At 40.5% G+C, this 21,721-nt stretch overlaps 1 protein-coding gene and 1 non-coding gene across 8 annotated transcripts in view; one reads left to right on the top strand and one right to left on the bottom strand.

Moving 5' to 3' along the window:
• Nucleotides 1-21,721, bottom strand: part of Grip1 (glutamate receptor interacting protein 1) — a 634,564-nt gene that overhangs the window by 359,555 nt on the left and 253,288 nt on the right. The window lies entirely within an intron of this gene.
• Nucleotides 10,747-10,872, top strand: LOC125390138 (small nucleolar RNA SNORA29). The gene has a single exon (XR_007228670.1). It is a non-coding gene; the product is annotated as a small nucleolar RNA SNORA29 (small nucleolar RNA).

Genomic DNA, 21,721 nt, shown 5'->3' with positions numbered 1-21,721 from the left:
GGAAGGGAAGAAGAGTGAAGAGGGACATAAAAGACCCAGGTAATAGAGAGTTCTCACGTAAGGCCATGTCCTTCATCCTTCCTCATCATAAGGCCATGCCCTGCATCCTTCCCCATCCTAAGGTCATGTCCTGCATCATTCCCCATCCTAAGGCCATGTCCTGCATCCTTCCCATCGTTAAGGCCATGTCCTGCATCCTTCCTCATCATAAGGCCATGCCCTGCATCCTTCTCCATCCTAAGGCCATGTCCTGCATCATTCCCCATCCTAAGGCCATGTCCTGCATCCTTCTCCATCCTAAGGCCATGTCCTGCATCCTTCCCATCCTACGTCCTTCTCACTCCTGGCACCGAGCGATGAGGGTTAGTATCCTCAGCCCAGAATCTTCTAAACTTTTGTGATTTGATAATCGGAACATGATAAAAGTGAGTTTCCAGGTCAGATCAAAGTGTCCCCCATTTCTACCTGACTTCCTTAGACTTCTCACTCTTGAAGAACAGCTACAACTTTTTGAGAGATCCCAAATGGAAGGAAGGCACACGAAGAGATGCTGTGGTAGTTGAGGGATGTCTAAGACAGTAACCCTACGTCCGAGACCTCAGTGAGAGCTGACCTGCTACCTCTGGGGAGCTCTAGCTGAATCTCTGGTTCACAAAACTCAGGGCCATGATAAAGCAGCAATTATTCACCAGTGGTATCTATGGGGGTTTATTACCCAGCAATAAAAGCAGAGATAATATGGCATTAAATATTTGATCTCTAGCAAGATTTATAAAGTATATGCATTTTTAAAATCATCTATTATTTTGGCAAATTATAAAGCAAAATCAATGCCAGTCGGCAGGTTCCCCCTTCAAAAGAGTAGGTTAACTACTTGTGTGGCATAATCAAGGAGCCCTTGCTTTCGATGGCATCTCCTGCTATCAACCCTTTAAATGCTCTATCGGGGGCATCCGGGCTCATCTTCCCCATCACACAGAGGAAGCTGTCTGACTTGTTTATCTCTCTTCTCTTTTTCAATCTAAAACTTTATTTGCAAATGGTAGGAACTGGAAAAGAAGGAAGAACACATAATGTATCATACAAACTAGGATAAGTTTCACAAAACAGCTTCGTGGAGCGAGTTTACAGACCGTGAGATTTGCCTATGGGGAGTATATTCTCCTAGCACACTCAAAAGGACTCAGAAACAGCAATGTAATCTAACATCAGAGCTTTTCAGTTCCACCTAGCCCAGAACAATTTGAAAGTTAAAGGGCACTAGTAAGAGCCACACAGGACAATAGGCGTAAGTCTGCCTGACCCTGAGAAAATCACAGTGACCCTTCACTTGAGCTACAAGTTACCAGTAGAATACCTGTATACCATAAACCAGCATAGGTTTCTACTTGAAGAACTGGTTTTAAAACAGGTAATCAGAAGCAGGACACTCATTGAAGCATTCCAGGGTTAAAGAAGGGACGTGTAAACTGGTCTTCTCCATTCGAGTCAGCTACAGACATCCACTGTGGACAACAAAGCCATTCCCACACTCACAGCCAACAGACAACCACCTGCTAGCTAATCTTATTCATATAGATTTTTAAAAGCATGCAAAATAATCTCATGTCACATCAAATGGTAGTTTACCTCTACTAGGAGTCTGGGGCTCAAATGAACATTTTGGGAATTTTGAAGTGTTGCTCAGGTCCTGACCCTTCCTGTGGATGCCGATAGTATAGGCAGATTCATGTCTAATAGTTTGATCAAGTGGTACATATGAAGTCATGCGCTTTTCTATCTGAGCACTGGGTAAAATTTACACTTGATAGAAGGAGATGAAGCATCTGAATCAAGCAGGGTTTGCAAACCCACGAACAGGGGACACAATTAAGAACAGTTAGTGTTCACAAGGTAACAGGTAAGTGTTAATTCCTCCTTAGCGCCTATCCCTGGAGCCAGCTGAGGAGAATTCCTAGAGAGACAGAGGTGGGGAAGAGGAAAAGATCACTCTTCCACATAGAGGAAGGTCTAAGTAAAGACTAAAATAATTAATTACCTGCCAGTTACAGTCAGTAAAGGCTTTTGTTGTAGTGTATATGGGTAAATGATTCTGCTGACCCAGAGTCATTTTAGGAATCATTCTAGGTCATCTGATGAATTCCTTTCATTCCAGTCAAGGAATTAAGGTATGGAAAGCTGATATTATTAGCCATAAAGTGCATAGCTAATTAGTATTTAAGCTGGAATCAGAAAGCAGGCATCTCAACTCACAGGCTATCTCTCTTGTTCGCAATGGCGGTTTCTCCTCCTGCTCACCAAGAAGCACTCTCCTCAATCAAGGCATCCTTATTGATCTCATCTGATGTCCACATGGGACCACAGGTCATGCACACTGTACAGAGCTGGAAACTAGATATGCTCAGAAAAGTTAACATACTTTGACAAGGTTAAAAATCAATGAAGTAGAGGTGCCAACATTCCAATTAAGTGCTTACTCTAGAGTCTAATATTTGTAACCAAGGGGCAATACCCCTCTCCTCCTTTTACTCAATACTGTGTTGCTGTTTCAAGGCTATAGAGTTAGCAAACACAGAAAAGTTATTTCTCAGTTATTAAAATATCATGGAAAGAAAAAAATTGAGTCATCTATTTCTAGGTTATAATCTGGTTGGTCTCATTTATATCAGAGGAAAAGTCATACATTAGGCCAAGGCTCTCTTGCGTGGGTGACCGCTTCCTCCTCCTTTTGGTAGCAACGAGTCAGTGAGTGCCTGTGTATAGAAGTCCAGAAGTGACACAGTGCTCAGAGAGACATCCTTGCAGATGCCTCCTCTTTTAGTGATGGACTTATGTCTCCTTGGCAACCTATAATAACAGGGTTAAGGATTCATGGCCAACACATCAATTTCACATTTTTCTTCCTAAGTATCCATGAATATTTAAGAGCAGGCTTTGCAAATGGAGTCTAAATAACCATTTGTGCCCTGAAGTACTGAAAAAACTGTTTTTTTCTCTTCAATACAAACATAATAAAAATACACTCAAATAAGCAATATTCTATTTGGCAAAGTGCAGCCCATTTTAGTGTTTGATTTTGCTCATATTCTTTCTGAATATCTAATCCTAAGAACTGAGACATTCAGGATGTTTTTGCTCATTGGTAAGGTATCACAGAGGAGGATTTTTTCAATTTAATTCATAATATATGAATACCAAAGTCAACAGAACAGTGGGACAACAATGATATTTATATTCCATATAGTTCTTACAAGTCTGAACTTCTGGTATATGAACAGGAATAGTGTAATAAAAGGGAAATTGTAAGGTGAAGCCCCAATTTAAATCAATATTTCCTTTAGTTTATTCTTCTTTAGAGTTAGTGTGAGTGTATGTGTGTGTGTGTGTGTGTGTGTGTGTGTTTGTAAGCCAGTGGTCAACTTTAGGCATACGTTTCCAGGTCCTATCCACCTTGTCTTTTGAGACAAGATTCCTCACTGGGAGTTGGGTCTCAAAGATTAGGCTAGACTGGTCAGGCAATCCTCATGTCTCTGCTTCCCTAATCCCCAGTGCTGTGATTTCAAATATGGGCCACTTAGCTTTTCATGTTATTGCTAGAGATAAAACTAAGATTAAAATTTCTCAAGTGGCAAGTGCTTTACTGACAAAACTACTTCACCAGTCTTGTCTTGTTTAGCTTTTAAGTAAATAGACAATAGTTAATATTAAAATTGAATTGAGCATAAATAATCATTTTGTGTAACTGTACTCCAAAGAAGATAACTATATGACTTATTTCCATTTTTATTGCAATCATCACAAATTTATAAAAACCCACTGACCTACAAAAGACACATGCCCATGAGTTTATACTTTTGTCTGATAACACTGATCATGTAAAGTGTACAAAGTACTAGGTGTGCACCGTCCCATGCTTCACTGTCACCGTGTCCTGGGATGGACACGATTATGCTTCTCCTTTCAGAGATGATGCCACCATGAGTCAGAGATTAATTCAGGCAACTAGAAGTGGCTGAGATAACAACACAGTCAAATTCATTCCCCTCCAGTGTCCATGCTCATAATGACAGCACACTGCACCGAGATCAGATCTTAGCCCATTATTACCATCAGCACATAATCAATACCAGAGGTACTTAACACTGTGGTCCATTTGGCTATATTCCTTCTCCAGCATCAGCAACAGTGGTCACAAGAAAGATGCATTACTGCTTTCAGGAAAAAAGAAACTTCCTACTTGGGTCTTAACTTTGCTTTTAAAACCCACATAAAACTAATTTAGGCTGCATCTAGTAGCACCCCCAAACTCTCTGTTAGGACCTTCTGTTCTTTCATTCACATTATAGGTACCTTTCCCATGCATGGCAGTGCTAGCTTGCCCACATCACACCTGAGGCTTGGCTTTTCTTCGCTTGCTTATTTATTTATTTATTTATTTATTATTAATTGATCATGTACTAGGAATTAAAACCCGAGTTTCTGCATAAAACACACAAATATTCTGAAACTGATCTACATTGCCAGTCCTGAAGACTGACTTTCATACTAATTATCTAACTCTAGTAATGTACACTGGCCATTCAATCCCCTAAGCAAGCAGAGGTGTCAGTCTCCAAATAATGAGCTAGACACGGCATGAGGACGAGAGCAGAAGCAGCTAGAGATGTACTGAAAGGAAGAAGGTTAACAGGGAGGCATCTCTCCCAACTCAAGCCGTCATATCTTGTTGGTGGAGGTGTGGCTGAGTCAGATCTGAAGCTGTGAGCAGGGGAGAGCTGTCCCCACCATGCATCTGTCAAGTGGTAGCATGGACTGGGGTGAGATGATCCTCCCCACGCTCACCGACACCTGAGGCAGGTGGAAGAGCTGGCTCTGACATCATCAGACTGGGAGAGGTGACTGTCCCTCATCAGCTGCAGTACGCAGGAAAGTGACCCCTACGCCTCACCTGGGCAACACAGTAGAGCTGGTCCTGAAGGTGTAGATGTGGGAGAACAAGCCCAGAGGACAAGAAAGCAGAACTGGCCTCACCCCTTGCTCATCATTACAAGGGGTGAACTAGTCAGGGCAATGCAGGAGAGCGCACCCTGGTGGTAAAGGCAAGCGAGCGCTGGCAGGTTGACCAACCTTGTAGCTGCCTGGGCCCAGAACCAGGGCTATGTGTTGAACCACCCAACAGCCAGTCCATCTGTGATCCGCTGGAGCACATGAAGGGATCTATTCCGCAGACCCAAAGCTGCATGTTCTACACACACCGGGAAACAATAGGGTAACCAAGAGGAGTCCTAGTGAGGGCCCAGCATCAACAGTGTAGCAGAAACCAGAGGTCTCAAACCAGGCTCTTTGCAATGAACACTTGCAAGTAGAGATGCATGAATAAAAAGGTTTACCACGTGACCCGTTGTGTTATGCTATAGCTTCTATGATGAGACTGATTTTTTTCTTTCCTTTTTTCCTCAAAATTTTATTGATTTGTGGATAAGGTAGCACGAGCAGGGGGCAGATGCTAAGGAAGGATGTGTGCGATAGAGAGGTATGATGTGAAAGACACAAAAAAAAATAAAAAGGAAGGTAGAAAAAGAAAGAAGAAAGAAGGACAAAGTGACAGGAATACTTCTACCAAACAAGGCTGCATGTAACCCAGGATAAAGTTGTTTTGTATCTATAAAATTAACAAAATTGAGAAAGGCTGAACCAGCCCAAAACTCTGCTGTGGGAGAATTATCTGTATTCTGTCAATCATGTATTTTAATAAAACGCTGATTGGCCAGGCAGGAAGTATAGGTGGGTCAACCAGACAGGAAGTAGAGGCGGGGCGATAAGAACAGGAATCTTCTGGGAAGCAGGAAGCTTCCTCTGCCATTCCTGCCCAGATCACCAAAGAAGCAACATGTGAGCTGCCACGCTGAGAAAGGTACTGAGCCGTGTGGCTAACATAGATAATGATAATGGATTAATATAAGTTACAAGGACTAATAAGAAGCCTGACCTAATGTGCCAATCAGTTTATAACCTAATGGAGTCCTGTGTGTGATTTTCTTTGGGATATGCCGGCTGTGGGGTACCGGGCGGGACAGAAACCCCAACAAGCCGGACCCTCATGTTACAAAACTCTTTCATGTTCATCCCCAAAACCCTTTGTTCAGAGATCCATTAGAGTTAGTAATCAACACCAGACATACCGTTGAGTCTCAGTGACTTGGGATACTAGATAATCATATATCATGCATGAGTGTTTAAAAACATTTTTAAAAGATTCATGTATGCATGCATCCATCATTCATCCATGCATCCATCCATCCATTCAGTATTTTATGTATCTGTGTGTTACTGTGCGAGTCAGGATGCACCAATGCATTTGGGTGTCTCTCAAGGCCAAAAGGGGACCAGAGTGGCATGTTAGATCTCCTAGAGCTGAAAATATAGGCAGATGTGAGTCTTCTGGTGTGAGTTCTGGAAACCGGGTGTGCTGTGGGCAAAAGCATGTGACCCCTCTGAGTCACTTATCCTGCTTAAGGCATCTTAAGTGCCTCGAAAGAAGAAACCCATTTGGTTTGGTGAGTGGCACTAGGACCAGCTCACACTGAACCATAGAGAAGAAAACTGCACCAAGATCTGACAAATGATTTGTGGTTTTGGAATTGACCACACACAATTTAATTTCATCGCAAAGCAATCCAACAATTCTATTTTCTCTCTGAGAAAGCTAGAACTAACCCCCAGATCTAATCTCTTAGATACTTAAAATGGGGTGGGGGCATAATAAGCCATCAACAAGCAAGCTGCCATAAAGCGGTGGCTACAGCTTATTAGGTTTAATTTTACGCATGAGTGACCTTGGACACCTAGTATTTGACCCCTAAATGGCCCCAGCTGATCCCAATTACTGCTTATGTGTGCGCGCGTGCGCGCGCGCGCGCGCACACACACACACACACACACACACACACACACACCTGTATTTTCTACAAGTCAACAGATTAATAAGGCTTTGTTTTCATGCTGAAAGTCAGTTCACACAGATGACTGATGGTAGTCCTAAGGATGTGTTCTGCTAATACTGGTCACACTAAAACGCTTGTAAAACATTCTTTTTGTTCATAGGATGCACATGAATTATAAAACTATAGTTTACTCTTTGCTATTGATTCAAAAAAATCATTTTATGTGACATCTTTTGTTAAGGAGTATGGTTGCCTTTCCAACAAAATAATATATGTTTATCTTTAGGTCCATCACTAGGTCTAGAAATGCATGTCACTGCCCAAACTCATGGCAAAACCTGTTTTAAGTCAACAGTATTAACAAGTGAGGCTTTGGTGTTGATGAGCGTACAAGCAAACCTCATGAACTGGATTAGTTTCTTCCTAAAAGGAGCTCCCTGAGAGCTACCTGCAACTTTTTTCCAGCAAGCTGTTCACATGAAGTTGTAGATGTCACCTAGGAGAAAGAGATCCTTGGCAGATTCCAAGTTGGTTGGGACCCTGATTTTAGACTTTTAGCTGCCACAACAGTGAGACTTTCTGCTCTTTACAAGATGCAATCAATGGGATTTTATTATTACAGCTTGCGTGGATTCAAAAGGCCAAAAAGACATGGTGGCCTATATGAATTAGACTCAGTAGGGCCATAAAGCAGACAGATACGTGCAAGTAGTTCATTTGATTTTGGTTTCTGCTCTAGTCAATTTCTCCCAGACTCAGGGATAAGTGATCTGGAAGTCATGAAGTTGGGTCATTGTTACGTTCCACTCTTCTAGCCACAGGGATCACCATGAAGCTCACTGGGAAAAAAATCCATTCTAACAGTAGGTAGAAACAAGAGTTGGTACCAGAACAGAATTATGTGGAACCTAATGACAACATTATCCTGTGACTTCTTTCTTAAAGAAGTACACACACACACACACACACACACACACACACACACACACACACACACACACACACATTTCTACTGAAGTCAGTTTGAGTTATAAATTTATGTAACTTTTCATGTAAAGTCTGGATAGGAAGAGAAGAATCCAATCTGTTGAAATTTTATGTCCATTAAGTTACTGTTGTTCAATGATGATATTTACTATGGATATGGTAAGCAGTCTTATGTGACTTAATGACTCTCACTTCCTAATGTTCCCACCATGGTACTACCCATTCTCCTGATGAAGACTAAACACCATGGCTCCTCCAAAGAAGAGAAGGCAAGAGGAATGGAGAGCTTCCATGACAATAACTTCCATGACAATAACTCCAAGAGAATCTTGTTTTTGTGTCATATAACATTCTGACTCTCAGGGAAGCCAGCAGCTTTTTTTTGACTTGCTTAAAAGAGAGGATAATAGAAAATAAAAATTAAAACAAAGGTTGGTGTTTCCAGCCAGTAGCCAGCGAAACCTCAAGGCATATTTGTAGACATATCAGCATGCTTGCTCATGCGCCTCCACCTCTAGAAAGCAACAGGCACTATTTGTACCTTAGCTGCAGAAACAAACTAAACTGCCCCGAAATTCTTGGTGCACAGAAAGTATGAGAAAAGAAATGATTGTTATTTCAAGCTGATAAATATGGGTAATTTTTAAAAACATTTTTGTTTCAAAATTTCTTTTTATATAAATACATTTTTGTCATATTCGTTCTACTCCCCCAGGTCTTCCCAGATCCTCCATACACCTCTATCTACCCAAGCTCTTGCTCTCTCTCAAAAAAGAAAGTTGAAAAATCAAAGCAAAGCAAAACAACAGTAAGACAAAAAAATACCCAAGACAAAGCACAATTAAAAGCCCACATAAAAACAAAACACAATAAACAAACAAAAATTAATGGAGCCCACTTTATGTTGGCAGGCATGGAGCCAGCCTGCAAGTATAGTTGCCATGCTCAGGGTGCCACTATACTAGAGAAGACTCACTCTCCCTTCTCAGGAGCTATCAACTGCAAATAACTTCTTGGCAAGTGTTGGGACTTTGTGTCTACCTCCCCTTCTCGGTGCTGGAGTTTTGTCTAGTTTGAACCTGTGCAGACCCTGGGCATGGAGTTCACGTTTGTATCAGTCCTGATGCGTGGACCTTGGGCATGCTGTCCTGGTCTCAGTGAGCTCACGTGTGTATCAATCCTCTTGTGTAGACCCTGGCAATGCGGTCCCGGTCTCAGTGAGCTCACGTGGGTATCAGTACTGTTGTGTGGACCCTGGGCATGCGATCCTGGTCTCAGTGAGCTCACGTGGGTATCAATCCTGTTGTGTTTTGAAGATGCAGCTTCCTTGGAGTCATCACCACCTAGGACTCTTACAGTCTTTTCTCCTCCTCTTCCACATTCTGAGCCTTGAGAGGGAAGAGTTTGATAAAGACATCCCAAAAGATAACTAATAGGATGCAACTAACCTCAAGTAGATCTGACGATAAAATATTCATCCTTGGACACTTTGGTACATTTATAGGATGGCATCCTGTTTATTTTTAAGACTTTCATATGCAGTTCTAATATTGAAATTTGCAACATAATTGGTTCAGTTCAGATCATACATTATTGAAGCTGCGGAAGTAAGATTCTTTGGAATCCCTACTTCTCATACTGTATTTCCCTGTCCAGCCTTAAAACAAGTGGGGGTGCTTAGTCCTACTGCAACTTGATATGACATGCTTTCTTGATAGCCATGTATAATGATTTGAAAGAAAATGGCCTCCAAAGGGAGGGGGCATCATTAGGAGGTGTGGCATTTTGGGGGGAAGTGTGTCACTGGGGGATGGGTTTTGAGGTCTCCTTTTCTCAAGAGTCCCTCGGTGTGACAGTTGACATCCTTTAAGATGTAGCACTCTCAGCTCCAGCACCACGTGTGCCTGCATGCTGCCATGCTCCCCTTCATGATTATAATGGACTGGACCTCTGAAACTAAGCAAGCCACCCTCAGTTAAATGTTTCCTTCATAAAAGTTGCTGGTCATGGTGTCTCCTCACATCAACAGTAAACCCTAAGACACCATGGTGCAGGAGAATTGTTTGTATTCTGTCAATCATGTTTTAAATAAACACTGATTGTCCAGGCAGGAAGTATAGGTGGGTAAACCAGACAGGAAATAGAGGTGATGGAATAAGAAAAGGAGAATTCTGGAAAGGAGGAAGTTGATTCCTCCCACTCCTACCCAGATCACTGAAGAGGCAGGATGTGATCTGCCCGGCTGTGAAAGGTACTGAGCCACATGGCTAACATAGATCAGAATACTGGGTTAATATAAGTCATAAGAGCTAATAAGAAGCCTGAGCTAAAGGGCCAATCAGCTTTATAACTTATAGAGATCTCTGTGTGATTATCTTTGGGGCTAAACAGCTGTGGGAACCGAGCAGGACAGAAAACACAAACAAGCAGGCATTCCATGTTACAACACCATGGGAGGCCTGCCCTTTTCTGAATAGAAATGGAGAAGTAAATGGGGAGGAATAGAGAAGTGGGGAGGGAAGGAGGGACTGGGGTCAGGATGCAGAATGAATGAATGAATGAATAAAGACTCTTTAAGAGAAACTGAGGGTTTGAATTCCACTCCATTTCGACCATGCTATTTCATGAACATGCATGTACTGAGTCCTCACAGAGCTTCAGGCACGAGTGAGTAAAGAGCAGAATCAGCATGTTGTTGCAATTGGCTTGAAATCCATTTGAGAGACAAGAAAACCCATAAGCAATCTCAAAGCTGGTGAATCAAAATAAGAGCCTCTTTCTCATTAGGTAGGTGGCACTAGTTGCACCATTTAATTTCTCCATGCTTTGGCATTCCCATCCAATGGCATTATGCTTATGGACTAGATGAAAGGTGCCCTCATCTGAAGAGGGAGGACTTTTCAGTGTCTTCCCCCTTTATGAAATGGCTGAACAGGGAACGAAGAGAGAACAAGAGGGGGCAGGGATGCCATGACAGCAGCTGGCGACTTCTAGGAGGGCTACTAAAAGAAAATGTGTACAAAAGTGGTGTGACATTCTAAAATCAAAACTGTGATTACCGGCATGCTCATCTCCAAACCTACACTAAGCAGGCTTTGGCACCGAAAGACAGAAGTATGTGATGGTTCATTTGCTGTTTACCGGCTGAAGGGGATTTCTTCTATCGACTTAAACATGCCCTGAAATTTGAACTCTGTAACCCAAGGTAACTGTTTCTGTTACACCTTTTAAGACCTGCAGGCAGAATGGGTTCTCTGAACGGAAATGAACCTTTGACTCACCCATCTGAATTTACTCCTTGCCAGAGAGTTGAGGCATTTGTAAAAACAATTGCGTTAGGATTGCAAGGACATGACAACCATAAGTGTTTCGGTCAATTAATAACTTTTGAAACAGCAAAGACCATGCTCTGTGAAAAGAGGATTTTCTCTGGCAATTAAGTTTAAACAGCATTTAAAGCCACTATTTTGAATCAATTAAATGTTCTTACTACATCTACTGCCTCCTTCACTGCTTTCTCTGATATTCTTGGTGAATCATTAAATTAACAATTTGTGATCACTGAAAATAATTTATTTTTCATATTTTCAATATGTCACTGTACTTCAACTTAATATTCCAGTCCAAATAGCAGATCTCTTAATAAAACACACAAGTAAGAGTAATTAACTTCCCTTTAGGGCAAAGATATCAACAATACACTGCTGTGGACTAAATAATCAATTATTATTGAATTCCAGGCACTAGGCTAATATTTCCAGCTACGCAGGTCCTTGAGACTCAAGCTGCCCATTTTGTTTTTAACGAACAAGGTCAAGATCATGAATTGAAATACCATGACTCTGACAGCACACTTTACACCTCAGGAAAAAAAATGCCTTGAGGCACTGCAAACTGCTAAGTATCTTTCTAGTGGTCTAAATATTAATAGACACATCAAAGATGGAGATAGATCTATCCCTTGGAATCAAGCCCTATTCGAGTTGTCTACATTTTGGTGTGACATAAAATATAATTAAAACATTTGTTAAGCTCTAACTCTGGGCTAGCCTGGGTACAGAGGGAGTACAAAGCATAAAGCAGAGAAAGCAGAACAAACTGAAATAGAAGAATTTAGAGGATATAGGGTAAGGAATGAATTTGTAAGTCACAGTTTGTCCTAATTCAGTCAGGTGATGCCTTCCACTTCAAAAGACGTGGAGAGAACACGTGTAGACTATAGACAAAGTGTTTAGTTTAGCTTGGGACACATTGAAATCTGAGAGGATGAAAACACAGAGGTGGTCAGAAACACAGAATGTGAGCTCAGTTGTGGTGTCCAGGCTGAAATGAAGAAAAGGAGATTGGCCTGAATTTCAGAGCAGTGTGAGAGTCAACATGCGAGGAGATTCGGGCAGTGATCAGAGAAGAGAACCATGGAACAGGAGAGGCACAAATATAAGACATGAAAGACTAAAGATCAAAATGATGTGTCCCCTTCAGCTGGTAGAGCAACATGAAGACATCAAGGAAGTCTTCAATATCACTAAACTCAGAATTAGGGCACACTGGTGGTCTTTACTGGAAGACTTTTGATGGAATGGCAGCTAGGGGAGACTAAGAGTCATAGTCAACATTCAATCATTTGAATATTACCTGGGAGCACCAACTGGGTGCTGGAGATTAGAAAGTAAGGGCCGTGCATTTGAAACATTAAGAAAATGAGAAGAAAGTAGGAAATTTGAATAATGAGAACCCAGGAGTATATCTTCAGCTGAGAATTTGTGGAACAAGAGGAGGAGAAGAAAGCTTCATTTTGGGAAAAGAAAAGACTACAAGTAGAGATAAAGACAGAAGATTGATGGCCAGGGTTGAGAGTCCAGATAAGGCTGGAACACATAAGTTTGTCACATAGTTAACCACAGTTACACAGCCTTTTCCTTCCCACAATGTCAGCCACATGAATGGAAGTGTGAAGACCACAAAATGTCATCTAAGAGGGAAGGGTGGCAATCTGTGAGGCTAAGTTCCAGGGGAGACAGATAGTTGGGGAACCTGGTGATATCAGGGAAACATGTCCAAAGAAAAAAAATCAAAGACATTCTGATATACAGAGAGGGTGGATGAGGTTGGAAGAATTTGTTAATACTAATTCAAGGTCAATGGTTAGGGAAATGTGGGAAAATAGGATATGTGAAGGAAAGAACCAAACAAAATTCAAAGGCATTTAATGTCTTAACAGACTGATTCTCCAAAGAGACAAGGAGAGAGACACAATGTTAAATATTCCAAGTCACACCAAATAACTTTTAAAGTTAGCTGTCATATCTGAAAGTTAGAGATCACTACCACATTAATAAGGTATGCCTAGTTTAGATAACTTGGGAATATTCAACCTTAAGAAGGAAAATGAAAAGAATAAAACCCAGAAGCCCTCCAAATGTAGAAAAGTGTGTAGCTAACTGGCTGAGACAAATGCGACACTCTAGGTAGGGTATTTGGGCAAAGACAAGATCAGCAGGCACAGTGCAACTGACGTGCACTGACACAAACAGTCCCTTGATCAAATCTGTTACGATTCAGAATTGTATTCACTCAAAATGCTTATACCTCCTGTGAATAATTTTATTCCATTTGAGAAATATGTCCTATCAGTAAATTTGATATGTGGGTGTTTATTCTGCTCGAGGGTGGGAAGAACATGATTCATATAACTTAGTAACAGGGAAGATGAATGAAGAAAATTAGCTTCTATGTGGCTTTCCTATTCTCATGAACTCTAGGATTTGTGACTCCTAAGAGAACTCTCCCTGAGACAGATTTATGTCACAGTCTCATTTTTTGTTCATACAGATACATGAGTCTTACCATATTTAACCATTAATAATTGAGTGTTGGGTGCCACTGATATGAAGCTAGACATCAAAAATTAGACATCCAAAGTTAGACAAAGTTAGATGCTCAGGTGATGACCCGGTTCTTGGCTCTTTGTTGCCGGAGTATTGTACAAAAAGCTTACTCAAGGTTTCCTCTTTAGGACTGATCAATTGATCATACTGATGAAAAGTTCCACCAAATATGTTGTGAATTAGAGACATTAGTTTCTAATTTCTAACTCAGAATTAAACAATTGATGTCATGTAAAAATGGGATGAATATGGTCCTATACACGGCATAGCTTCATTGAAATAACCGCGGGAGCGAGACTGCGTAGAAAGGATGATCTTGTCACCAGATGGTGAGGACGGACAGCAGCTGCATGTGCTGCCTCTTCCGCTTTCAGACACACGGAATTATTTCTGAGCTGATTTAGTGCCCCATACCTGGTGGTTTGAGGTTTCAAGCATGAAAGAACCCTTGAACAGTGCCAGGAGGCAGAAAGGCATGGGCACTGCCATTAGGAGCTATGGTGACATAGGGGGACACTTTTATCAGAATAATGCAGGTGGCAGATCTCTGTCTTCCAGTCAGAGCACCGTTGTCTAAGCCTTTCTAGTCACTGTGAGTATTGGAACAGTGGCTGTATGCAGTAGTAACACGGTTTCTGTAAGGTCAGGGCACACACGTTCAACACCACAACTCCACTGGCAAGAAACATCTACTGATGGCAGAGTCACTGTCCTTGGTGCTTAAGTATGAAAAGGACAGTTTCACAAGAAAGGTAGTTGTACAAGTGTGAGTGTGTGTGTGTGTTTGTGTGTGGGGGGGGCAATGCTGTATGTGCACTGCACTTATACAAACACACACAGAAGTCCCAAATCCACCCCTTTGGAAGAGGGAGCCGAATGTAGAGAGCTTCACCTACAGGCAGTCTCTGAAGTCCTGAGGTGGGCATGGTGGATGATGAGGTTACAAATCCTCCGTGTTTATAGACTTAAGTGCTTACTTCAAGTCTTTTCCTAGCTCACTATGTAATTCTGAGTTCTGTTTTTCCTTGGAGTCTTAAAAACAAATCGCTGAGCAAACACTGTGTCATTGGGATTAACTGCAAAATCAGAGGGCTGGGCTTCTAGGCCCAATACTTCTTCCTTCAAAGATTTCTTTCATGCCTGTTATCTGAAAAATGGTCCTAGGAACTCCATTACCTCCAAGGCTCTGGGACATTTCAGTTTAAGGGTGGTATTTAGTTTTGTAAGTTATAAAAGTTGGGCATGGGTAGATAAAAACAGCCATAAACAATAGTTCCCTGGTGTTACTAATTCCCCCATTCTACATCATTGTTGAAGGCATACAAATCCTAACAGGAAATTACTACCAACTGCTAAGCACCCAGACATGTCATCCCAACTTTTGGCAGCTCTCCCCTTAAAATGAGCACAGTTATAGGAAGGGGAAGTTAGGGGCAACTCCTTTCAGAGCTTCACGCTCACAGTCATTTTTAAAGGACACTTGCTGAGTTAACTATTTGCATGCAGATCAGTTTATCCAAAAGTGGAATCACTTATAAAAACTTTCACCAAAATTATTTGTCCAGCTGCATCCAATTTTAAGGATCACCAACATCATGCCACTGTTGGCCTCACATTATATTCTGGTGATGTGTGGCATCAGCCAATCTTGATGCTACACACAGGCCTCATCTGAGACTGAGGTCTGGTTTTATCTCCAAAGCAGGGCTTCAAAAATCAACTGCCACTTTTTACAGCTGAAAATTTATGAGCCACATAGCACAGCCGAGAGGAACACAACACAAAAGCACAGGGCTGGCCTAGTGACAACCAGCAGCACCTTTTATACAAACATTGGCCATGGATGGCACTGAAGTTGGGCATAAACTTTAAGTTTGTTGCTTAGACACACATTTCAGGAAAACAGTTTAGATGATCAACAGGAAACAAAAATATGTTTTCGTCTTATGTTGGATACATTTTAAAATAGGAAAGATGAATCATATTTAACAAATGAGTAGCCACTGATTGGGAAAATAATTAATATCCCAGGAAGCAACAGATTTCTCTACTGATACCTATTTCTCGAGATAAAATCAACAAGACTCATGCAGCGGGTCCAATTTCCCATTAGGCACAGAGAATGGAGACGGGGTGGGCTCTAAAACCTGGCTTTGTGTCTGGAAACAAGAATGCCCATTACATACATGAACCTTAAAATTTTCTACAGTGTGATGATTTTCAAAGACTAGGGAGGAGCTGATATATGTGTTTAATATAAAAAAGAATAAAGCAATCAAACACAGTATTCTCTAATTCTGTGGCATGGGCAGTTTTTTTGGCTAAGCCTTGTGCTTAATGATATTGAGAATTCAAGTTTAATTTTATGATGTCATTATCAAGGCGGAGCCAACCATTCTCTCATTTCTGAAATGCACATCTCTGCTGTGCTTTTCAGGGCTGGATAAACAGAACGTGAGCGACAGCTACAGACAGAGCTCCTCTTTCTGCAAAACAACAGCTTTGCCTGTGACCTGTGTCCCTCTGGCCACTTCATTATTCCTGCTGGTGAACTAGTTTAGAGGCTTGTATGATCAGGCCTGACTTTGAGTTTATATTTCTTCCATTCCTAATCTACTAAGCCTAGGAAGAGATGCATTCTTAATTTCAAACCACTGGCTTTCCAAATAATCATTAAGAAAACAACCCATTCAGAAGATGAGGAAGAGGACGAGAAAAAGAAATAAGCATTTCTTATTTATGCTATTTAAAATATGATTAAAGAATACGTTCATCCTTAACTTCATAACATTATAGAATCAAAGAATTTCTATAACATACATCTTCATAGGTTTAGTATTTAAAATGAACCTAAATTTTATTTTTATGCACCTGTAGACCCAATAGCTGATATTCATTTTAATCAACAGATTCAAATTGCTGGATTCTATGGATGAGTTCTTCAAGGAGTCTTTTTGACTTTGAGATTATATAATAGTTGGGAGAGCAGAATAGAATTCTATCACTTCTATTACAGATTCAAAATTGTCAATGCAATTGAGTCCCTGCCCACACCCCAACTTCAGAGTGAGTTAGGTGGGGAAGGCTGTGTGGAGTATTTGTGTGATTCCTTCCAAGCAGGATTCAACTCTTAAAGGAAAGTGGGGACAGAGAATGGTAAATAGACAACAGGCTAAATGAAAGTACCGTCTGCCCAAACATGTCCCCTCAGTATCCTCTCTGTGTAGCTGTGTGGGCTGTGTGCAGCTTTGTGAAATGTGGGCTGTTGGCTGAACTCATTAGTAAACCCACTGTCCTGGGTCTTCAGGGTTCTGTACCCCATTGGACAAAGGAGACACTGAGCAGCTTAAAGACCCTGATGATTCATCTAAAGTCACTGTTGCTTAGCCTCATTAAGATTTCCATCTTTAGAAGGAAGGAGTTTTCATAGAAACCATGTAGTAGTTTTCATCTCTGGCACTTCTTGCAATTAAATAAATATAAACAATCATATTTTCAAACTAAAAAAAAATTCCTACACTACCAGATCAGAATTAACCAGTATAAGCCTTGTTTCTGGGTCTAATCCTTGCTCACGCCAGGAACTCTGGGCAGTTCGGGGGGTCCTGGAGACCTGATCGTGTAGACATCTCCTGAAATTTCCCATCCACCTTCTGTGTTTGCTGCTTCACCCCTCCTGACTCTGACCAGTGGCTTCTCCCTACATCATGACCTCTGAATGAATTACAGACCCAAGTGGTGAACCATTATGCTGGACCCAGCCTGCACGATGTGTCTAATCCTAAACCAATCCCCAAAGGATGAACAGTGCATACTACAATCAGGACAGATTTGATCAATCAATAATGACAGAATTAGAGTAGAAACAACAGTATTTTAAATATGAAGACTGCTCTTTTCCAAAGAAGAAAAGCAGTTTCAAGGAAAACAATTAGATGCCCACCACACCATACAAACAGAGATCATTAAAGCAAGCATTTCATTTTTCATTAAGCAAATGAAAAGCTTGGTCGTCTTTCAGTAATAAACATAAAAAAGGAATAAAAAAGGGAATGATTTTTAAAAAAAAAAATGCCACATGGGATGTGGGCCCAATATGGGCAATCTTTTGAGTTTGTATAGTTAAGATCGAAATAGCACTGAAGGAGCGACTCACCTCCTTACGCCATATGCTGCATCAGTGACAGGAGCACGCAAGCAGAGAGGAGCCCTGGGATCTGAGCGCACTACGGTCACTACAATCTAGAGTGATTTGGGTGGGAATAAAGACTTTGAACTTGTAATGCTCTAACAGACTATGCCAGCAACCTACCATGTAACTTAGCACCTGTGTAGAAGAAGTATTTGTTTCAGTAATGTTTCTTCCTTGCCTGGAATCGAGGATGTTCACATCAGAAAGTTTTATCAAAAGTTGCCTGTCCTCCCTATGGTAGGATGCCGGGGAAGAGTTTTCTCCACCAGACAACAGACCTTACTAATCAAACTCAGGCTAATTCTATTATTCTCAGAGTAACTGTGCATGCCCCACAGATGTAGTCAGCGACAAAGCAGCTGGATTTGCAAAGCACAGGACTGATGGGAAGTGAGGCAGAATGTATGTCTTTGAGTCACTGATAATCAATCATCAATATCACCTATAATAAAACATATTGAATAAACTTATAATTTTAAATTAGTAGTTAGATGACTCAGAATTAAAAATAAATTATCATGGAAAGTATCCCACTCATATGTATATAAAGCTTAGATGATAAGTATTAGCAAAAGCCAAACGGGGCATCAGACACAGGAGAATGAGACCCAGGAACAGAATACTTTCTCATCCCAGTTTCCTGATGATCACATAGCTGGGTCTTCATAAATCACTTAACTTGCTGTGTGTTTTAGTTATTTATCATCAAAGAAATATACAGGTCAAACAACATAGATTCTAAAGTACCTTCAAGTCTAATACTCCTTTAAATTATTTCACACAGAAAGAAATACAGTTTGGGATAATAAAGCTGGTGATATAAAATACCCAACAAATGGAATATGCCAGCCAATCAATTTTCAGCCAAACAAATGCACTGCAGATGGAAAACAATTCTTTCAAAAGAAAAATGAAGGGGACGGTAATAAAACAGGCAAAAATGCCTCCACATAACCAAGCCTGTTTCTTTAAATCCTCAGGGACTTTCTGAGTCAAACCAAGCACAGTTAAGGCTTGCATCATCCAGGATCTTCCACCAAGGCCTGTCAGTTTGATGATCACTGTCTCTTCTACAGGAACAAATGGCTGCTGAATGTCAGCACTGGGGATGGAAAGGGGGCTAAGCTTCCCCCCTTTTCTCCTCATTCCTCCCCTCCCAAGGAAACCAAGCACACTACTTACTCAGCTTCTGCACATATTATAGTAGGGGATAACCATCTTTTCAAAGTATATGTCACAATTCTCAATCTATCCTTCTGGCACATTTATCAAGAGAGAGAATGGTAAATAGATGACAGTCGTTCAGTGGAGACAGGGAATTGTTACATGGATTTACAAAATAAACAAATAATAGATAAATGAAAATCACTCACACCACTACGTAAAAATGCTCTCACTGTGAGCACCCCCCCAATCAAGCTTGCTTTATGTCATAAGAAGAATAATACACAATATTTTTCAATTAAATAAAAGTAATACATTAAATATTCTTAGGATGAGATCTGAATGAAATTGAAGCCTAAGTTGCCTGAGTGGGACTTTCAAATGCATATACCACTTAATAAAATAACTCAGCTATAATGTTTTAATATACACACATATACACTCCACCTGAGAATTATAGCTCAGCATAAGCAAACAGCAACAAATGAAAATAATTTGTTGCTACAAATGATCTTTCTTAGAAAGACAGCTGTGTTCTCCTCCAGGTTCACTTGAAGTGACCTCAGAAGGAAAGGCTAATGGTCACTGCATGCTGCCAGGTACTGTTTCACACTCAGCTCTGCTTCCGCAGAGGTAAGAAAAGAACCCAGGAGAGTCGTTACCATGGAGGAGCCCATGCCTAGTTCAAAACCATAATGCACCGATAAAAGGTGCCAGGGCTGTAGTTGGTAAGAGACAAACAGGTCCCTCCCTTTCAATAATTCAGCAAAATAGACTGTCCCCAGTCAGGACTTTTATCACAGCTAAGAACAATCCAAAAAGAATGAGGAGATGACACACCCTATCTGCTTTATACCTTGAATATCATCCAGTGAGAATTAAGAAAACATGTAACAATAGAATCAGACATTTAAATCTGTATGACAGATAAAATAAGCCTGGCTAGTAAAAGCCTTAAAAAAAACTCACAATAATCCAATATTTAGTGGGGGGAAAGGTAGTGAGCATAATAAAACTGCATTTTAGGGTCCAGCTCTAGTCTAGATTTATGATAGTTTTGTAATCAACTAAGGCTTTTGCCGGGGGAAACACTCGATGAATCATCTATGCAAGAATTTCAAGAGAAGGTGGTGCTCCTTGGTAGGTGCAATTCAACAAAGATCTCTAAGATTTAGCAATATATTTAGACCTCTGCTGGAATATCAAAACTCTCCCAAGTTCCTCAATAGTCAATGATAAATCATGATTTTAAATAAAAGAAACACCCTTTCTGACAGTTCCTAATCAAAATGAATTCACTAGCTATTAGATAGTTCCTTCAAGATAGTCAAGGAGATTATTTGGTTTAAATAGCAGATAGAACCCTTCTCTAATTCTTTACCTAAGTCACTCTGGTGATAGCATTACCTTTAGTCCCAGCTCCTCAAGAGGCTGGAGCAGAGAGCCCAGTACTGGAGCCTCCCTCCCCGACTTCCACTGTTTTGGTTTTTGTTTTACCTGAATTGATATAAAAATTAAAATATAAAATTATAATTTTGTAATTAGAAAAGTCCTTAGATTTTTTTAGATACCCTGTGTCACATTTTGTGAACTAAACCCCAGAAGTGTGTGGTGATTTGCCAAAGGCTTCTGTCTTGTTTGCTTAAATCCAACTCTAGAATGAGGAGAGAATGGATAAGTGACAAAGGCAGTTTTTTATATAAATTATTTCATTCTGCCTGTTGTACACAGTTGCATATGTTGATTCTAAATAATGTGCAAAGATTTTCTTAAAAATAAGACAAAATAAAGCAATCAGTATATTATTGTTTAAACCCAGTTCTGACAGAGTTGTAGAGAATCCTTCCATTTCTAGGGCAATCTTTATACCACAGCATCTGGTCCTGGTAACATCTTGTCTTTGGCATTTAATATGCTAGCTGAGGGGTATCTAAAATAAAGGAAAAGATGATAAACCTCTCATTCAGATCTCACAAAAGAATAAGCATTACTTAGAATAAAACAAAGTATAAGAAAGCCCTTGAAAGAGAGAGAAGAATTTGGGGTGTGTTTTCTGGGAAACCCTTATGAACCCAATTTTCTATTTTCAGATGATCAATTTCTTATAATGAACTGATAGAAAACTTACATGACAGAGTTAAGTTTCACAAAAGGAAAGAAAAACACTTGAGACAAAAAATAATGATTTTTAAACCAATGGCTTCATTAAATAAGACATAACTATCATCAATAAATTCTACCACACTCCCAGCCTTAATATAAATGGAATTTCTCCACATGTGATGAGATACACAGGGTATAAACTTCCAAATTATACCAAAGACTAATTAAAATAGATAGACAGTGGATGTAATTAATTTCTGCTGTATTACCCATTTGAGAAGCTTAGCTTTAAGAGTCAGGCTTACTATGTATACTTTGCTATAGCAGTGAAAGGCAAGTGGAATCTCCTCTGCCCAATCCAAAGATGTCCCATGAGGCCACTGTACTATGTGATGGGTGTTCTGCAAAATCTCAGGCTATTTAATATTTCATGGACTGCCAAA

This window comes from Myodes glareolus, chromosome 26 (genome assembly GCF_982192425.1).
Source record: "Myodes glareolus chromosome 26, mMyoGla1.1, whole genome shotgun sequence".
In the NCBI taxonomy this organism is placed as follows: domain Eukaryota; kingdom Metazoa; phylum Chordata; class Mammalia; order Rodentia; family Cricetidae; genus Myodes; species Myodes glareolus.
The sequence above is the reverse complement of the archived record's forward strand: the minus strand, read 5'-3'. Positions and strand labels throughout refer to the sequence as shown.